This window comes from Malaclemys terrapin, chromosome 6 (genome assembly GCF_027887155.1).
Source record: "Malaclemys terrapin pileata isolate rMalTer1 chromosome 6, rMalTer1.hap1, whole genome shotgun sequence".
Classification (NCBI taxonomy): Eukaryota; Metazoa; Chordata; order Testudines; family Emydidae; genus Malaclemys; species Malaclemys terrapin.
The window spans coordinates 117947821-117968583 of NC_071510.1; the positions used below are offsets into that span (position 1 = coordinate 117947821).

General features: G+C 46.6%; 1 protein-coding gene across 1 annotated transcript in view; it reads right to left on the minus strand.

The window, feature by feature from the left end:
• MAPK4 (mitogen-activated protein kinase 4) overlaps positions 1-20553 on the minus strand; it is a 151629-nt gene extending 131076 nt beyond the window's left edge. The window contains exon 1 of the mRNA XM_054033066.1: positions 20442-20553. The gene's annotated coding sequence lies outside the window, so the exon portion shown is untranslated. The remainder of the gene's footprint in view (positions 1-20441) is intronic.
• Between the last annotated feature and the right edge of the window lie 210 nt (positions 20554-20763).

Consider the following 20763-nt stretch of genomic DNA (forward strand, 5'->3'; position numbering starts at 1 on the left):
CATAAGAAAAGGCTTTCTCATGAGACACCTGGTATTTCTGGCTACTTATCCTGCTGGAACTCTGAATAGCACAGACCTATGATAAACTAGATGGACATGTGAGAGATACCCAAGCGTTTCGGAGCTTCAAAAAAAGGTTTGGTTCTAAAAATGGACTGTGGCTCCAATTAAGAGAAGGCTGGGGGGGACGGGAGGAGTTAGAATTGGTTTACTCAACTCTAGGGTTACTGACTTCAAGGACATTTGCCCAGATCCTGAAAGGTATTTAGGCACCTAGCTCAAGATGGGAATTAGGAACCTAAATACCTTTCAGGATCTGAGCCACTGTTACGAGTGCAATCAAGTGCCCGTGGCAATAGGAGCATAATACATGGTGTGAAGACTTGAAAGGTATGTCTACACTGCAATCAGACACCCCCGGCTGACCCGTGCCAGCTGATTCGGCCTCATAGGGCTCAGGCTAAGGGGCTGTTTAATTGCAGTGTAGATGTTCCAGTTCGGGCTGCTGCCTGAGCTTTGGGACCCTCCCACCTCGCAGAGTCCTAGAGCCCGGGCTCCTCCTAAGCTCAAACGTCTACACTGCAATTAAACAGTCCCTTAGCCCAACCCCCACAAGCCCGAGTCAGCCAGCAGGCCAGCTGTGGGTTTTTAACTGCAGTGGGAGACATATCTGAAGAGTGTAGGTAGTGGTAGATAGACAGGAGCAAACATAGAGGCCCACAAAAAGTAAGTGAAGGACATAATGATATATTGCCAAAGCATTCACTATTGGAAGATCCAGCCAGCTAAAGGGTCAGTCACCCACATACTCTGGGGAGGAGGGCCATATAGTATCTAGACAGACAGAAAGCACTATGATTTTTAACATTTCTATTTATTCAAGCTACATCTGTCTAACTTAAATCTAAGATAGGCACCTACCAGTGTATTATCTAAAGTGCTGACTTAAACTACATCAGTGGATGCCAGTAAAATCTGGGCATTTGCCACATGTGGCATTAAACAGAGCAAATCACATACTCTCAAGTCAGAATGATTTATGACTAAAAACAAAATAAATAAAACCTAGAACTAATAGAACTGTTTTGGGGAGAGAGAGACCTCCCGCTATAAAACAGCCTTCTAGACTCCCTCAGCAGACAGAATCATATGTGAAGGTAGAGTGCATAAGAAACAGAATCATAATACCTCCCATGCAATCACATAGCTGCATATGCCTCATGTAATAGCAGTTGACTTACAGAACTATTTGCAATATTTCCCATTCTAGTTATAGGAAATATCACAATAAAAGGTAATAGCAACCCACAATATGGTGGTGTATCAATTTTTTAAAATATCACCCTCTATACCACACTGAGCTGGATGACACTGTTTCACGGCATTGAGAATACTGTCTGAGAGAGAAAAACTGACAGGCAGAGCAGGAACAAGAAAAGGGGTCATGGAGTGAGGCAAACTGAACTCGATTTGGTTCTACATGGACTTGGCCTTATAAGTCAAAGCTACACATCTACCCAGATATAACGCGACCCAATATAACACAAATTCGGATATAACGTGGTAAAGCAGTGCTCCGGGGGGGCGGGGCTGCGTACTCCGGCGGATCAAAGCAAGTTCGATATAACGCAGTTTCATCTATAATGCGGTAAGATTTTTTTTGGCTCCCGAGGACACCATTATATCGGGGTAGAGGTGTATTTACAAAACCAGGGAGATACAATGACAGAGAATGGTTTTTTTTATCGTGGCTTCTCTGGCATCAATCCCAAGCTGTAGGCACCTCATATCTAGGCTTGGTAAAATTCAAGTTTATAGATAGATAGATAGAATTTCAAAGAATATCAGTGGGTTGTTGTTGTTGTTGTTGTTTTTTTAAAAATAAGTTTAATTTTTATCTATTTAAATGTTCACAGTTGAGCAAAATTATGGATTTTAAGCATTTTTTAAATTATTTACATTTTCATTCAATTTTATAGGGGTGGAGGAAATCAGACAAATGTATTTAATGCGTGGTCATTGAGATTCAAAAAGTTAACGTCTTAAAACCATTAAGATACAAATTGTTAACATCACATCCAAAATATACAAAGTAAGTAGCCTTAAATCAAATCAACATTTTTCTTACTTTGCCTAGCTGTAAATTTCAGTTCTTATCAATGGAAATATGTTGCATCTGTTTGTGTGTGTATTGTGAAATCGATTTCAACTGACATTTACCAATAAAAAAAATCTCATCCTTCCAAGCCCACTCATATCTTTTAAAAAATACCCACACAATGATAAAAATTATAGTCTCCAGTAAAAGTAATTCAGACTTTCAGGTACCCACCTACAGTTCTGCAGTTATTAAACTGGAGCAGCGAACAGCGGAGGCTAACAGAGGGAGTTTGCCTGGGATCTGTCTCAGAGGAGATACGCTAAGTGCTGCATTGGGGGGGCTGTATTGGTGAGTATCTGAGTGTCTGTTGTGGGGACAGTTGGTCAGTTTGACCATGTGCTTGATTGTTTGCTTGAAAAGTGTGAATTGGGAGTGCTTTGTTCCAGGTGGGCCTTGAGTAGGCCTGACTGTTATAAAAAGGCAATCAGCAGCAAACCAGCTGAGCGGCGAACAAGAGGCTAACAGAGGGAGTTTGCCTGGGGAGAGCCCACTGCGGCTTTCATCTTGCGGGCTTCTGTGAGTTGCTGCAACAGCTGAGGAAGCTCTTAGAAGGAAGAAATTATGGAAGGTGAGCTGTTGTAACCTGCACAGGCTGTGTCAGGTTTGTCTTTCTTCCACAGGACAGAAGCGACTTTGTTTGTACAAAATGCAAGCTAGTTTCCATATTGGAAGAGACGGTTCGAGGTCTGGAGAAACAAGTATCGACCCTGCATTGCATAGGAGAAAATGAAGATTTCCTGGACAGATGTCAGGATATGCTTCTACGGGCACAACGTTCTGAAGAATCTGAGCAGGCTGCGCAGAGGGGACAGAAGGACGGTGAAGAAATTTGGCAGCATGTGACCTCCAGAAGAAAAAAGAGGAGCGTCTATGTACCAGCAATGGAGATACAGGTGAGCAACCATTTTCAGGTTCTCTCCACAGGTACTAATGCGGAGAGTGGACTAGAGGACACATCTGAGGGAAGGGAGCAGAAGGAGACTTCACCGATTGGAAGGCATGAGATGCACTGTCCTAGGGATGGGGGTTCCACGACCACCGCTCCCAAGAGAAGGAGGCAGGTGGTGGTGGTGGTCAGGGACTCCCTCCTCAGGGGGACTGAGTCATCTATCTGCCGCCCCAACCGAGAAAACCAAGAGGTCTGCTGCTTGCCAGGAGCTAGGATTCACGATGTGACGGAGAGATTGCCGAGACTCATCAAGCCCTCGGATCGCTACCCCTTCCTGCTTCTCTACGTGGGCACCAATGATACTGCCAAGAATGACCTTGAGTGGATCACTGCAGACTACGTGGCTCTGGGAAGAAGGATAAAGGAGTTTGAGGTGCAAGTGGTGTTCTCGTGCATCCTCCCCGTGCAGGGAAAAGGCCTGGGTAGAGAACGTCGAATCGTGGAAGTCAATGAATGGCTATGCAGGTGGTATCAGAGAGAAGGCTTTGGATTCTTCGACCATGGGATGGTGTTCCAAGAAGGAGGAGTGCTAGGCAGAGATGGGCTCCACCTAACAAAGAGAGGGAAGAGCATCTTCGCAAGCAGGCTGGCTAACCTAACGAGGAGGGCTTTAAACTAGGTTCACCAGGGGAAGGAGACCAAAGCCCTGAGGTAAGTGGGGAAATGTGATACCGGGAGGAAGCGCGAGCAGGAGAGTGCAAGAGGGGAGGACTTCTGTCTCATACTGAGAAAGTGGAACAATCAGCGAGTTATCTTAAGTGCCTATACACAAATGCAAGAAGCCTGGGAAACAAGCCGGGAGAACTGGAAGTCCTGGCACAGTCAAGGAACTATGGTGTGACTGGAATAACAAAGACTTGGTGGGATAACTCGCAGGACTGGAGTACTGTCATGGATGATTATAAACTGTTCAGGAAGGACAGGTAGGGCAGAAAAGGTGGGGGTGTTGCATTGTATGTAAGAGAGGAGTAGGACTGCTCAGAGCTCTGGTATGAAACTGCAGAAAAACCTGAGTCTCTGGATTAAGTTGAGAAGTGTGAGCAACAAGGGTGATGTCGTGGTGGGAGTCTGCTATAGACCACCAGACCAGGGGGATGAGGTGGACAAGGCTTTCTTCTGGCAACTAGCAGAAGTTACTAGATCGCAGGCCCTGGTTCTCATGGGAGGCTTCAATCACCCTGATATCTGCTGGGAGAGAAATACAGCGGTGCACAGACAATCCAGGAAGTTTTTGGAAAGTGTAGGGGACAATTTCCTGGTGCAAGTGCTGGAGGAACCAACTAGGGGCAGAGCTCTTCTAGACCTGCTGCTCACAAACCAGTAAGAATTAGTAGGGGAAGCAAAAGTGGATGGGAACCTGGGAGGCAGGGACCATGAGATGGTTGAGTTCAGGATCCTGACACAAGGAAGAAAGGAGAGCAGCAGAATACGGACCCTGAACTTCAGAAAAGCAGACTTTGACTACCTCAGGGAACTGATGGGCAGGATCCCCTGGGAGAATAACATGAGGGAGAAAGGAGTCCAGGAGAGCTAGCTGTATTTTAAAGAATCCTTATTGAGGTTGCAGGAACAAACCATCCCGATGTGTAAAAAGAATAGTAAATATGGCAGGCGACCAGCTTGGCTGAACAGTGAAATCCTTGCTGATCTTAAACACAAAAGGAAGCTTACAAGAAGTGGAAGATTGGACAAATGACCAGGGAGGAGTATAAAAATACTGCTCAGGCGTGCAGGAGTGAAATCAGGAAGGCCAAATCACACTGGAGTTGCAGCTAGCAAGGGATGTTAAGAGTAACAAAGTTTTTTCAGGTATGTTAACAACAAGAAGAAAGTCAAGGAAAGTGTGGGTCCCTTTACTGAATGAGGGAGGCAACCTAGTGACAGAGGATGTGGAAAGCTAATGTACTCAATGCTTTTTTTGCCTCTGTCTTCACGAACAAGGTCAGCTCCCAGACTGCTGCACTGGGCAGCACAGTATGGAGAGGAGGTGACCAGCCCTATATGAAGAAAGAAGCGGTTCAGGACTATTTAGAAAAACTGGACGAGCACAAGTCCATGGGGCTGGATGCACTGCATCTGAGGGTGCTAAAGGAGTTGGCGGATGTGATTGCACAGCCATTGGCCATTATCTTTGAAAACTCATGGCGATCGGGGGGAGGTCCTGGACGATTGAAAAAAGGCAAATATAGTGCCCATCGTTAAAAGAAGGAAGGAGGAGGATCCAGGGAACTACAGGCCAGTCAGCCTCACCTAAGTCCCTGGAAAAATCATGGAGCAGGTCCCCAAGGAATCAATTCTGAAGCACTTAGAGGAGAAGAAAGTGATCAGGAACAGTCAGCATGGATTCACCAAGGGCAAGTCATGCCTGACTAACCTAATTGCCTTCTATGAAGAGATAACTGGGTCCATGGATGAGGGGAAAGCAGTGGATGTGTTATTCCTTGCTTTAGCAAAGCTTTTGATATGGTCTCCCACAGTATTCTTGCCACCAAGTTAAAGAAGTATGGGCTGGATGAATGGACTATAAGGTGGATAGAAAACTGGCTAGATTGTCGGGCTCAATGGGTAGTAATCAATGGCTCCATGTCTAGTTGGCAGCCGGTTTCAAGCGGAGTGCCCCAAGGGTCGGTCCTGGGGCCGGTTTTGTTCAATAGCTTCATTAATGATCTGGAGGATGGCGTGGACTGCACTCTCAGAAAGTTTGCAGATGACACTAAACTTGGAGGAGTGGTAGATATGCTGGAGGGTAGGGATAGCATACAGAGGGACCTAGACACATTAGAGGACTGGGCCAAAAGAAATCTGATGAGGTTCAACAGGGCCAAGTGCAGAGTCCTGCACTTAGGACGGAAGAATCCCATTCACTGTTACAGACTAGGGACCGAATGGCTAGGAAGCAGTTCTGCAGAAAAGGACCTAGGGGTTACAGTGGACGAGAAGCTGGATATGAGTCAACAGTGTGCCCTTGTTGCCAAGAAGGCTAACGGCATTTTGGGCTGTATAAGAAGATCGAGGGACATGATCATTCCCCTCTATTCGACATTGGTGAGGCCTTATCTAGAGTACTGTGTCCAGTTTTGGGCCCCACACTACAAGAAGGATGTGGAAAAATTGGCAAGAGTCCAGCGGAGGGCAACAAAAATGATTAGGGGGCTGGAGCACATGACTTATGAGGAGAGGCTGAGGGAACTGGGATTGTTTAGTCTGCAGAAGAGAAGAATGAGGGGGGGGGGATTTGATAGCTGCTTTCAACTACCTGAAAGGGGGTTCCAAAGAGGATGGATCTAGACTGTTCTCATTGGTAGCAGATGATAGAACAAGGAGTAATGGTCTCAAGTTGCAGTGGGGGAAGGTTTAGGTTGGATATTAGGAAAAACTTTTTCACTAGGAGGGTGGTGAAGCACTGGAATGGGTTACCTAGGGAGGTGGTGGAATCTCCTTCCTTAGAGGTTTTTAAGGTCGGGCTTGACAAAGCTGTGGCTGGGATGATTTAGTTGGGAAGTGGTCCTGCTTTGAGCAGGGGGTTGGACTAGATGACCTCCTGAGGTCCCTTCCAACCCTGATATTCTAGGATTCTATGAAACTGCCCACAAGATAATTAAAGATCAAGGCTCCCGCTGTGCCTTCCTAAGGCCTACAAACCCACTGCCAATACAGTCACCTCTTTCCCATAAAAAACAACAACAACAGATGAGTTTAGCAGCATTCCTGGACGGGTGAAGATCGCAAAATACTTGGGTAAGACAACATGAAATAAAACAGAGAAACTGCTCTGGACAAATCCCTACGATTGAAAGAGCAAGAATAAATACGGTAAATAATAAATAAATAAATAAAATAAGAACACCCACACACACCATAGACAGTTATAATGGAGTCCAAACCTGATCATATATTCCTACAGGACCAAAATGTAATCTAGATTGTAATCCCTTAGGAAAGGACCAGGACAATGATGCTACTGTGTGTGGCTAGGGAGTGACCAAAGGGGAGGGCAGGTGGAGTTAACGCCTCTGATCCCACTCAGGATTTTTGACAGAGTGGAAGCTTTAGGTTGCATCTGGAACACCATAAGAGCTCTGTCAGTTGAGAGAATACACTGGATCCATGCCCTTTCCAATCACTGCCCATCCCTCCTTTCCCCAACTGTGTGGCCCCTCTACAAATCCTCACTGGTGGGCTTCCCATCTCAAGACCCTACACATGGCCTTACAGCACTAGCACCCAGCATAAACCAGTGCTAGTTCTAGCCCATCTTGGCTCAGCAGTGCCTGAGAAGGCATAGTACTCTGTCCAGATACTAGACAGCCATTCAAACTATAAAAATACCATGGATTAAGCAATAGACATAGGACACTCTGAAGGGCATAAGCACCAAGGAGAAGGCAGGGGAAGAGGAATCATTTTAGTTAGTCCCAATGGACATAACCAGGAGCAATTTGAAGGAATATGGAAAAGGGTCAATATCAGAAAACAATTCTTAATAGTCTTTGCAGCCATCTTCCTGGGAAAGGAGTAGAAACCCCATCATTTGACTCCTTAAAAGCTATGCTGGACAAAGCAATGTAGAATACAGGCTGTAGGGAACAATTCTGCTAGATGACCTAATAGAACTTAATTCTGATTTCTCTGGAGATAGTATGGAAAAGATCTGTGGGATGAAAGTTACTGCGTCAGCTCATCCCCTATAACATCAGGGGCCTTCACCTGGAACTATAGGCACTGACTTATTTTTCCAGGTGGGCGCTCCATCCCAAGGCCACATCTCCACTCTGCCCCTTCCCCCGAGGCCCCGCCCTCGCTCCACCCCTTCCCCCGAGGTCCAGCCCTTGCTCTGCCTCTTCCCACCTCTGCTGTGCCCCTCCTCCAGCCCCCACACCCGCCCTTTGCTCGCTTCTCTCAGCTTCCTCCCCCAAGACCCCCATGCCCGCCTGCAGCTGGCTCCTCTCTGCCCTCCCCTGAGTGCATCCCGCCAGCCGCCAAACAGCTGACTAGTAGCCCCCCATATTTTCCCCCCAAAGGTACTTCAGCCCCGAAGCACCCACGGAGTCAGTGCCTATGCCTGGAACAGTAGATTGTCAGTTTTAGCTGGAAAACTGGATTTTTAATTTTTTTTTAAATGGGGAGCTCCAATTCCTAATTGGAAATGAATAGGGAAGGAGGAGCAATTTGGAGGAATCCTTCCAAAAACAGCCTGACAAAAACGAGTTCTCTTTTGTCTGGTAAACATGCAGCTTCACAACATCCTTGGAACTGTACCATTTCCCCCAAGCAAATCTTTAAAATAAATGAGAAATTGGCGAAAGCTTAGATGTTGAGGGAGTGAGGAATCCAAAGAACAGCTGGAGAGTGCTGATTGATGTCACATTATATGCTGCCACTTCATATGGCAGTGCAATGAAGCAGTGACTGCCTTAATGAAAAAAAGCTCCGAACAATACCCAGCCTTGAACATCACAGTCCCATATACAGAGACGCTTATTTCATTTTCATCTGTAGCTTTTGTCAGGTTTCAGAGTAGCAGCCGTGTTAGTCTGTATCCGCAATATATGTTCCATTCTATATGCATCCGAAGAAGTGGGCTGTAGTCCACGAAAGCTTATGCTCTAATAAATTTGTTAGTCTCTAAGGTGCCACAAGTACTCCTGTTCTTTTTGTAGCTTTTGTGCACATCCTCTGACCTATAACGTCCATAGTCAGCTGTACCTATCACTTCGGCACTGGGGGTTAGCAGAATCAGGGTGGGATCGTTGCTCACGCCCCAAGTTCCATCTGCATCTTTGAGGGATCATATTCATGTCATTAGAATATAAATGTGGCATGATTAAAACATGACATTCCCTAGGAACTCCCATTAGCTAGCATCCTAGGAGCAGGATTGTCTTGTGATTAAGGCTCTAAAATGGGACTCTGGAGAGGAGTTCAGTTCCCAATTTGTCCATAAACTCCCCTGAACAACTTATTTTGTGGCACAGTTCCCAGCCTGCAAAATGAAGATGATGCTGTCTCCACGTCTCGCAGGGGTGTTTTGAGGATAAATCCTTTACCAATAGAGAGGAATGTTTTTTCAGATAGACAGATTAGACAGACATGCTTACAGAGACAATGGATTGGCCCTGAAACAATATGTTGTCTGCTGCTATATGGTGGGAGGGCAGAAAGCAAAAAAAAAAAAAAAAATCAATAGCCCACATTTCAATGTGAAAGGTGTGTGATGCTTATGATTCTATAGCTCATTAGAATTTTATCATTAGAAAAGTTTCCCCATCTCCTCAGACATTTTCTGCTTGTACCCAAAATCAGAGAGTGCAGGAATGACATTTCTTCAGAATGATCAGAGCTGATAAAGGAGATTGAACCAAAAAGCAATGAGGGAAACTGTATATAACCCCGTGAGAAAAGAGAAAGATGGCAGGGATAGTATCATGGTACAGAACAACCTGCCACCAAAACAGGAACAGACAATAACAAATGGATATCTTCCACTGTTGTTTGCAGTGTTGTCGCAATGTGGGTCCCAGGATTCAGGAGACAAGGTAGGTGAGGTAATATCTTTTACCTTCTCTCAGAAGTTGGTCCAATAAGAGATATTACCTCATCCACCTTGTCTCTCTAATGATAAATGGACAGAAGTTATGTTGACGCAGGCACACTAAGGGTACGTCTATACTTCCCTCCTGGTCCGGTGGTAAGCAATCGATCTTCTGGGATCGATTTATCGCGTCTTCTCTAGACGCGATAAATCGATCCCGGAAGTGCTCGCCGTCGACACCGGTACTCCTGCTCCGCGAGAGGAGTACGCGGAGTCGACGGGGGAGCCTGCCTGCCACGTGTGGACCCATGGTAAGTTCGAACTAAGATACTTCGACTTCAGCTACGTTAGCGTATCTTAGTTCGAAGTCGGGGGTTAGTGTGGACCAGCCCTAAGTTGTGTGTTAGGCTTGGTAAAATTAGATTTTTATTCTTTTCTTCATAATTTCAGATCAGATCAATTTTTATTGTAGGCATTTTTCTTTAATTTCCTCAATTATGCAATATTATGGGTTTTAAGTAGGGCTGTCAAGCGATTAAAAAAATTAATCACTCTGTTATTTAAATAAATGGTATTCTTTTATTGTTTATTTTTGGATGTTTTCTACATTTTCAAATATACTGATTTCAATTACAACAGAATACAAAGTGTACAGTGCTCACTTGATATTTATTTTTTATTACAAATATTTGCACTATAAAAAACAAAAGAAATAGTTTTTTTCAATTCACCTAATACAAGTACTGTAGTGCAATCTCTATCATGAAAGTTGAACTTACAGACGTAGAATTATGTACAAAAAACTGCATTCAAAAATAAAACAATGTCAAACTTTAGAGCCGACAAGTCCACTCAGTCCTACTTCAGCCAATTGCTCAGACAAACAAGTTTGCTTACATTTGCAGGAGATAATGCTGCCCGCTTCTTGTTTACAATGTCACCTGAAAATGAGAACAGGCATTCACATGGTACTGTTGTAGCCGGCATCACAAGATATTAATGTGCCAGACAGGGGCGGCTCCAGGCACCAGCGCAACAAGTGCATGCCTGGGGCGGCCTGCCAGTCGCCGTGAGGGTGGCAGTCAGGCTGCCTTCGGTGGCATGCCTGTGGGCGGTCCACTGGTAACACGGATTCGGCGGCGGGTACACCGAAGGCGCGGGACCAGCGGACTTCCCGCAGGCATGCCGCCAAATCCGCGTTACCAGTGGACCGCCCACAGGCATGCAGCCGAAGGCTGCCTCACTGACGTGCTTGGGGTGGCAAAATACATAGAGCCGCCCCTGGTGCCAGATGTGCAAAAGATTCATATGTCCCTTCATGCTTCAACCACCATTCCAGAAGACATGCGACCATGTTGATGACAGGTTCTGCTCGATAACGATCCAAAGCAGAACAGACCGACATGTTCATTTTCATCATCTGAGTCAATGCCACCAGCAGAAGGTTGATTTTCTTTTTTAGTGGTTTGGGTTCTGTAGTTTCCGCATCTGACTGTTGTTCTTTTAAGACTTCTGAAAGCATGCTCCATACCTCATCCCTCTCAGATTTTGGACGGCACTTCAGATTCTTAAATCTTGGGTTGAGTGCTATAGCTATCTTTAGAAATCTCACGTTGGTACAGTCTTTGCTTTTTGTCAAATCTGCAGTGAAAGTGTTCTTAAAATAAACATGTGCTGGGTCATCATCCAAGACTGCTGTAACATGAAATATGTGGCAGAATGTGGGTAAAACAGAACAGGAGACATACAATTCTCCCCCCAAGGAGTTCAGTCACAAATTTAATTAATGCTAGGGTTACCATACGTCCGGATTTTCCCGGACATGTCCGGCTTTTTGGGCCTCAAATCCCCGTCCGGGAGGAAATCCCAAAAAGCCGGACATGTCCGGGAAAATAGGGAGAGAGGGGCCGGCGGTGCTCGGCCGGGGCCGGGACAGGACCGGGGCCAGCGGTGCTCGGCCTGGGGTGCTCGGTCGGGGCCGGGGCTGGCGGTGCTCGGCCGGGGCCGGCTCCGGCGCCCCAGGGCCCAAGCCGAGCCGGGCAGGAGACGCCGGGGCCACAGCCTGTTGGCCTGGGCCAGCGGGCCGCTGGAGGGAGCCGCTCGGCCGGGGGGGCCGGACTGGGCCGCGCCGCACCCTGCCCCAGCCTACCTGCTGCCTCCCTGTTTCAGGCTTCCCACAAACATTTGATTCGCGGGAAGCAGGAGAGGGGGACGAGCAGGGGGCGGAGCGTTCAGGGGAGGGGACAGAGTTGGGGCGCGGACTTTGGGGAAGGGGCGGAGTTGGGGTGGGGTCAGGGCCCCATGGAGTGTCCTTTTTTAAAACTAAAATATGGTAACCCTATTAACACATTACTTTTTTTAATGAGCATCATCAGCATGGAAGCATGGCCTTTGGAATGGTGGCCGAAGCATGAAGGGGCATACAAATGTTTAGCATATCTGGCACATATATACCTTGCAATGCTGGCTACAAACGTGCCATGCAAATGCCTGTTCTCACTTTCAGGGGATGTTAATAGGAAGCAGACAGCAGTATCAGCGATTTGCTGAACAATAAGTAGGACTGAATGGACTTGTAAGCTCTAAAGTTTTATGTTGTTTTGTTTTTGAGTGCAGTTATGTAACAAAAAAAATTCTACATTTGTAAGTTACACTTTCATGATAAAGAGATTGTATGAGATGAATTGAAAAATACTGTTTCTTTTGTTTATCATTTTATAGTGCAAATATTTGTAATAAAAAAGAATAATAATATAAAGTGAGCAGAGTACACTTTGTATTCTGTGTTGTAATAGAAATCAATATATTTGAAAATGCAGAAAAACATCCAAAAATATTTAATAAATTTCCATTGGTATTCTATTGTTTAACAGTGCGATTAATTTTTTAGTTAATTGCACGAGTTTACTGCAATTACTGGACAGCCTTAGTTTTAAGCTTCTTTTATTTTTATCAATTAGAATTTTCACAACTGCAGGAAATTAAGGGGCAGGTGTCAGACAATTATTTAATGACAGTAGATCAGGGGTCGGCAACGTTTGTCACGCGGCTCACCAGGGTAAGCACCCTGGCGGGCCAGGCCAGTTTATTTACCTGTTGACGCGGCAGGTTCAGCCGATCGCAGCCCCCACTCGCTGCGGTTCACCGTTCCGGGCCAACGGGGACGGCGAGAAGCGGCGTGGGCGAGGGATGTGCTGGCCGTGGCTTCCCGCCACCCCCATTGGCCCAGGATGGTGAACTGTGGCCAGTGTGGGCCGCGATTGGATGAACCTGCTGCATCAGCAGGTAAATAAACTGGCCTGCCCGCCAGGGTGCTTACCCTGGCGAGCCGTGTGCCAAACGTTGCCAACCCCTGCAGTAAATAGTAAGATTCAAAAAGTTAAAGTGTTATTTGTAACATGCCTAAATCACATAATTTTGTGCATAATGTCTTCAGTTCCCACAGCTAGGAGGTTTGAGCTAATAAATAAAATCTCTCAGGCTTTTTATTACATGTACTGGAATTAGTAATTATTTTCTAGAACCAGCAGATGATTTCAGATTTCAAAAGCTCTCCATGGGCGGCAGGTGGAGCCCCCCTTTGGGGAAGCTAGCCCTGGCTTCATCCCTTCTGCCACACACCCCTTGGCCGGAGGAGCCCCGAGACCCACCTCGGCCAGAGTTTATTGGGGGGAAGTTTTTGATTTATTATGCCCCATGCAGATTCTGGGGCGGCTGAGGAGATGGTAGCACATAGCCGCAATGAGGGGTCCAATGGCCACAGCAGTGCCAGCTGAGCCTCCCCTGGTCTATTATACCCACCGCCCATGCAACTCTCCAAATTTAAGCTTATATCCTTTTTGTAGTAAAAAATGTTGAGCTGCCGAAGTTGGTCTTTGAGATACTTGCATGTGATACTGGTCTTGAACTTTTCTGAACAAACTGAATGATAGGCACTGAAGTTACTGGCACTGCAAGTGCATGTAATACCACACTGGATGTGACAGGCAATGACTGGGTTTCAACTTCTCCAGTTAGGCTGTCATCACAAGGCACTTCATACTTTATGTACAAATCAAAATTGTGCTTGAACTCTTCTGCTTTGCAATGGAAAATATGCAGAATATTTTCATAGTCGCTAAAATTGTGAGAAATCTGAGGTGTGACAAATGGATCAAACACTTGACAGTTGGCAAAAAGAGATCCAGCTCCATAGAGTCTGTCTGGTACATTCCAGGTTATGGCTGCCTTCAGTGTGCTTTGAAATTCTGATGAGAAAGCATGCATTGCAGATGAAAGGAATTGCCTTTTGGAGCCCACTGACCTGAGTTCCACTTCTTTTAGGCATTAATGTACATCAGCAGGAACTTATAAGTCATAGGTAAGCAGCGTATCAAGGCAATGTATGAAGGGTGTATTTGTTTCCATTTGCAAATGAACACTGTAGATTTCCCCCAAAAATACACAAAGAAAAGGTAACTTGCAGTGCAATTCTTGCTGATTTCCATCATTCTCGACCACCTGATATAGTTTCATTGCCTTCTTTGAGATGAATGCTACCTCTTCTTTAATAAGAAAGTCCATCACACTGTCCCAATGCACATGAATGAATTTTGTTGCCTTAAGCCAGGAAAAGTAACACGACAGCACAACATGAGAGAGCACACGCTCACAATTTTGCTCACGCAGACTTTAAAAGATAACTTTAAAAGAGCCTTTGCCTGTTGGCATGTTTAAATATCGCTAGAAAATGTACAGCAAATTTGTTCATGTTGTAGAATGCATCAGGATTGATTGCATGATCAATGGCTATACAGGGATAGCTCAGTGGTTTGAGCATTGGAATGCATGGAATGTGCAGCGGATGTGGATACATTTCTTTCAAGTCCTTTACTAAGCGTGGCATGTTTATTGTGGAGTCACTGTTGACTGACATACAGTATTCCCACCTTTGGCTGTATTCTCACAACACAATTGAAACCAAATTGACACGACCCCTGCAATAGAATAGTATTAATTGATTTATTTTTGTCACTGTAGAACACTGCAAGGATGTTAATTGCTGGCGGTCCGGAAAACTCTGGGGTTCAATTCCTAAAGAGAATTTCCGATCATTCAAAAGATCCTTTATTGTAGCTTGGTGGTGAGCAAAAACTTCAGGCGGGTATTTTTCTTCCAGCTAATGTTGTTTTGGGAAGTGCACAATGTTGGTGCATACTTGTGAAGCAGAGCTAATAAAAACCTCCAACCCCATGGACAGTATTCATTGGAATTGGCTCAAAACACAACACGTGTACCAGATTGTGTGGAAAATCTGCAGCTTCTTCCTTTTCTCATTCTTCCTAAACAGGCTTCTATCAAAGCCTGGGTTACCTTTGCTTGACTTTCTTTGCTTGTCAAATGAGATTTACTGTTCAGATGATCAGCAATACTATGTACCTTTCCAGAGATTTCTGTTTTACCAACTTTGCAGCACAAAATGTCCTTGTCTCCCTTTCCAGACTTATTCACTGTTTTAAATTGGAGGTCAGGCTATTCACTGCAATATTCCTCTAGGGCAGGGGTCAGCAACCTTTCAGAAGTGGTGTGCTGAGTCTTCGTTTATTCACTCTAATTTAAGGTTTCCCATGCCAGTAATACATTTTAACGTTTTTAGAAGGTCTCTTTCTATAAGTCTATAATATATAACTAAATGATTGTAGTATGTAAAGTAAATAAGGTTTTTAAAATGTTTAAGAAGCTTCATTTACAATTAAATTAAAATGCAGAGCCCCCCGGACAGGTGGCCAGGACCCGGGCAGTGAGAGTGCCACTGAAAATCAGCTCATGTGCCACCTTTGGCACACGTGCCATAGGTTGCCTACCCCTGCTCTAGGGTTTTCCTTTTGAGACCCATTACTAACATAAAACAACAAACTTGGCCTCCCCTACTGTACTAGTGCAATTGAGGCCACACCACAAATGTAACTGCATTCATACTCTTTCTGAACTTTAATCCTAGAGCACTGTTGCGTTCATCAATCGGATCTGCAGCTGCAATACTGTTTGGCAGCCACCGCTGCCCTTTGTTACATGATTGCCACTGTTCCAGTCCCGCTAAGTGCTCCTATCCTGGCAAGGAAGGTGCCTGCTGGGACCACAACAAAGAGGATGAGTCCCTGGCTGTGGGGGAGGCCACTCCACTGCTGAACAGCCCTGGCCCCGGAGCAGCAGATACTCCTGTACTCCTGGCTGATGAATGAGTGAGCGGGGGCATGGCAGCTGGGCTGCAGGGCGCGCCTTTCACAGCTGAGGGGCCAGGATACCAAATTCCTGCAGGCACTAGGTAAGGGGGAGGCTGTGCTTACCTACTACTATCCATGGATTGATTTATTTATTTATTTTGGTCGATTGCTGCGTGTCAGGTGAAATTGACGCTTACCAACGACTAACGATTTAGAATCCTTCCAAGCCTAATGAGAAAGAGAAGGTTAAGGGGTGATTTGATTACAGTCTATAAGTATCTACACGAGGAACAAATATCTAATAATGGGCTCTTCAATCAAACAGAGAAAAGTAGAACACAATCCAATGACTGGAAGTTGAAGCTAGACAAATTCAGATTAAAAATTTGCACCTTATTTCCAACGGTGAGAGTAATTAACCATTGGAACAATCAGGAGCGGTGCCAGGCTTTTTGCTGCCCTAGGCGGCAGAGCTCCTCCTCTGAGCCTTCGGTGGGGGTCCTTCTGCTCCGCGTCTTCGCAGAGCAAGTGAAGGACCTGCCGCCGAATTGCCGCTGAAGACCTGGAGCGGAAGGACCCCCTGCTGGTGAATTTCCGCCAAGGATGGCAAAATGCCCTCCCAAATCCTGCCGCCCTATCAAGGGTTGTGGTGGATTCTTCATCACTGGCAATGGTTTAATCAAGATTGGATGTGTTTCTAAAAGATCTGCGCTAGGAAATATTTTGGGGAAGTTCTATGGCCTGTGTTATATAGGAGATCAGACATGCTCACAATGGAACCTTCTGGTTTCGGACTCTATATTATTGCAGTGAATCGTGTCTGTAGGTGTTTAGGTGCAGAGGGACATAGGTTCGTAAAGAAAACTTTCCAAAACCTGAAACCAGACAAAATTCACCTGTGTTATTACAAACACAACAGGCAGGCCATGCTCGCCAGACTCTCTCTAACTTGTCCACAACCCTCATAAGAGCAGCCATACGGGTCAGACCAAAGCCCAGTATCCAGTCTTCCAACAGTGGCCAATGCCAGGTGCCCCAGAGAGAATGAACAGAACAGGTAATCAACAAGTGATCCTTCCCCTGTCACCCATTCCCAGCTTCTGGCAAACAGAGGCTAGGGACACCATCCCTGCCCATCCTGGCTAATAGCCATTGATGGACCTATCGTCCATGAATTTAGCTAGTTTTTTTTTAAACCCTGTTATAGTCTTGGCCTTCACAACATCCTCTGGCAACATCCTGCTCTGCTCCCCCCAAACTCCCTTGCTCCCACTCTCCCATGTTGCCTGATCTATTGATTAGGTATCGATTACATTAACCATTTAAAATTCCGAATTAACACTCCAAAATGTGGTAGGTTTTTGTCCCAAGATTGGGCCCAGTATTATCAGAATTACAGTTCAGATGGGAGTCCCAATGTACACAGCAATGACCACAACACTCACACTCAGGAAGAAACATTTGAAGTTGCAGAATTTGTATTATTACTACGATTAGTCCTATAAATAAACAATCCAAACAAGTAAGGCGAAGTAATACAATCCTGTAGTTATGTCCAGCACTATTACATGTGTATGCTCACTCTATCCTTGGGGAGGACTAGAAGGGTTGAGACAGATTCTTTACAGACCATCATGCAAATTCATGAGTGGCTCCTCCCTTCTTCACCATATTTTAACTTCCTCACCCTCATAATATTGGAGTGCCCTTATCCTTTAGATTAGTATATTAATTAGTTTAAACTCATTAGCATATACATAAAAGTTAGTTACCATAGTCACCTGCGGTTAGGCATCTGCTGATATTTACCCGCAAAATACCCTAAAACTGGTACAAACTACCTTCTTGCGGTTACCGGTCAGTAGTTTTATGCTTAGTTTCAGCATTTTCTAATATTGCAAAACAAGCAAAACAAAGTCTTATGTCATCTTGTGACTTAAGGTCACTGCTAGTTTACTTACTTATGCTAACGCTATAGAGCGACTTACTTCTACTAAGGCTGCGGGGGCTTACTCTTATGCTAAACACTTAAGCTAGTTCTTATATGCCTGGACCTATAGGTATCTTGTGTTTCCGCATTCTTATTCTTTTCCCTTATAACCAACATGTGGGTTATGGGGGTTACACCCAGCCTGCTGCATGCCTTTCCCCCCCACCCCCCCATGGCGGGCCACGATGCCTACCAGGGTGTGCCTGCTGACTCTGCTCGCTGGCTCCAGCTGCTTCCTCCACTCTGCTCTCACTGCCCAGATCCTGCTGCCTGATACCACCAGCCCAGTATCTGGGGCTCAGGTGGGGCAGGGTGTGAAGTGGGAGGGGGGGGCCATAACAGGCTCTGTGAGGGGGTGGCCTCACTCTCCAATCCCTCCCCCCCAGGGCCTTCCCTCCGCACCAGGCCAGTAACAGGCACTGCAGAGGGGTGGGCTTGCTCTCCAACCCCTTCCCCCTGGGACCTCCACTTGCATGCTGGCTGCTGACATTGCATCCACCCGGGCAAGGGCACGGTCTCCACCATCTCCTACTCATCGGAAAGCAGGTAAGATGTGAGACTGCGCTACTTCACATCAGGTCCTCACACCCCCCTGATAACCTCATTGCCACCCCTGGTGGGGGGGGTGCCCTCCAGTTTGAAAAACTACGTTCTAGGAGCTCTAATCCCAACCCTGCCAATGACTTGCCATGTAGCCTCGAACAAGCTTCTTCATCTCCCCAAAGCCACAGCTTGCCTGCCTCATAAATGAGGTTTGTCATACTGACCAGTCATAGGGTCTTGTCATCTAACGGATATTCATACATTGCTTTGAAAACGTGAAGTGCTGCTAATAGTTAATAAGCAGACAGGATCTTTCATGAAGGGCAGCAGCAGAAATCAGCTGCATGTTGTAAGTCACTGATGAGGATTTATTTAAGAGGATCCGATCATTAGTTTTACACATCCAGAGACACAGCAAAGCAGAGGAGATGTAAAAGACTAAGCCTAGTATTATCAAACAACACTACGGTTAGGTCACTTATCTGACTGTCAGGCACCTGTAACTCCCTGTAAAATACAAATCACACAATTTATTTCAAGATCTAATTTTAAGCACCCAAATTGGCCAAAATTATGCCATAGGTATAATCATGTTTTGCTCCTGAGCTCAGAATCACCACTGGAATTTATTAGCAATAGATAAATCATATTAGGTCATCTAGTCCATCCCATTGGTGCAAGGTTGTTCCCAGGAGTACAGAAAATACTTGACACCCAACAGCTTTCAGGTGCAGAAGGCTGACAGTTTGTTTCCTTCACTGGGGCAATTAAGAGCCATATTAGTAACTGTGTACAGCTACGAGCTAGTGGATCACTTACACCACATCATAGTTCAGCATCCGTTACTCTAAAATGTACCTTTCCCACACAGCCAGAGAAGTATTAAAGCTCCTGCAAATGAAATGTCTGAGGTGACGCTACACTCACAAAGTCACCGTTCATTCATGCAAATGCCATTTAGACATTTGCCAGTGAAGCAAACAGGAGTATTCATGCTCTTTAGTGTACGCGAGGAAACACATATGGCCTGATTCTCTACACACTTACAGCAGTGTAAGTCAGGAGTAACTCCACTGAATTCAGTGGAGTTAACTGAGGCACGGAAAAGAGGAATCAAGCTCATAAGGTGATGACAGCCCACAGAAGTATTGGAAGCAGAGTATAAGAAATGTTATAATAGAGCGATGTGGTGCCAATAGACTCATCATCATCCCCCGCCAAGCCTTTTAAAAACCATCCTCAATTCAATGCCTCTCACAAGATAACATCCTTAAAGACACCAGTTATCACCTCCCTTAATCACCACAGGACATTGTACAGGTGCCGCATTTACCTGTCTGCCTTCCCTTAGCAGCAGCATTTGTAACTAGAGCAGGGACAGGAGAAATATATTTAGGATTTCCATGGAAGAAACAGAGCTTGTGAAAATGATGGTGCCCTTCTCCCCTAACATGCCAGGTCATGCTCCCATCACACACTCCCCCCCCCCCATCCAGCCCCTTCCAACCTCTCCTGCACTGCACCCCACAGGTTCAGGAGTGGGCAGCAAGTCCTTTCTCCCTGGGGACTGGGAGACCACTGTCCACCTCTCCATGGGGACCATTGTCCACACCGCCAGACCTAGTACAGGACAGCACATCTCCAGTGCAGCACAGGGGATAAATACAGCAGCCCCGTAACCTCACCGTTGCACTGGGGCAGGGAAGGGACTACAGCGCTGTATCGTAGAGACCCCGGGGGAACTCATGTCATCATCCCTGCTTAACTCTCTCCCCATCTCCACTCCTGTCCTGCGGGCATGAAAGCCCGCCCGGTTCCACCCCCGCTTCCCACCCCGCAGTGAACCCGAAGAGAGCAAGAAGCAAAGAGCTCCAGGAGCAGGCGAGCGAGACTCAGGTGCTGGGGAACAGCGCGAGCTCCTGCGCATTCCCCCCCCGCGGCTGGAGGGGCTGCCTGGGTTCGCTTCTTTCATTCCCGGGGCAGGTGGGGGGCAGCCCCCGAGCCCGCCCGCCCGCCCGCGCCTTCCCTACCTGGGGAAGAGCATCCCTGGCACAGGCACTTACCCCTGGGGAGAGACGCCCTGCCCGGCTGCCCGCAGCGAGCCCAGCAGCGAGCGCGCGCCTCCTCGGACGGGGCTCGCCTCGCTCCTGCCCCTCCGTCCGCAGCGCGAGCCCGAACCCGAGCCCGAGCCGCCCGGCACATCTGCCCCGGGAGAACGCCTCCCGGGGCCCCGCCCACCGCCTGACGTCACGGGGCGGCCACCTGCGCTCGCGCTGCCCCGCCGCCGCCGCAGCTTCCCCCCGCCCTCCGCAGCGAGCCGCGCCGAGCGCTGCAGGGCGCCCCGCAAACGCAGCCCTGGTTGCGCGGCTCTTTCTTCCCAGGGCC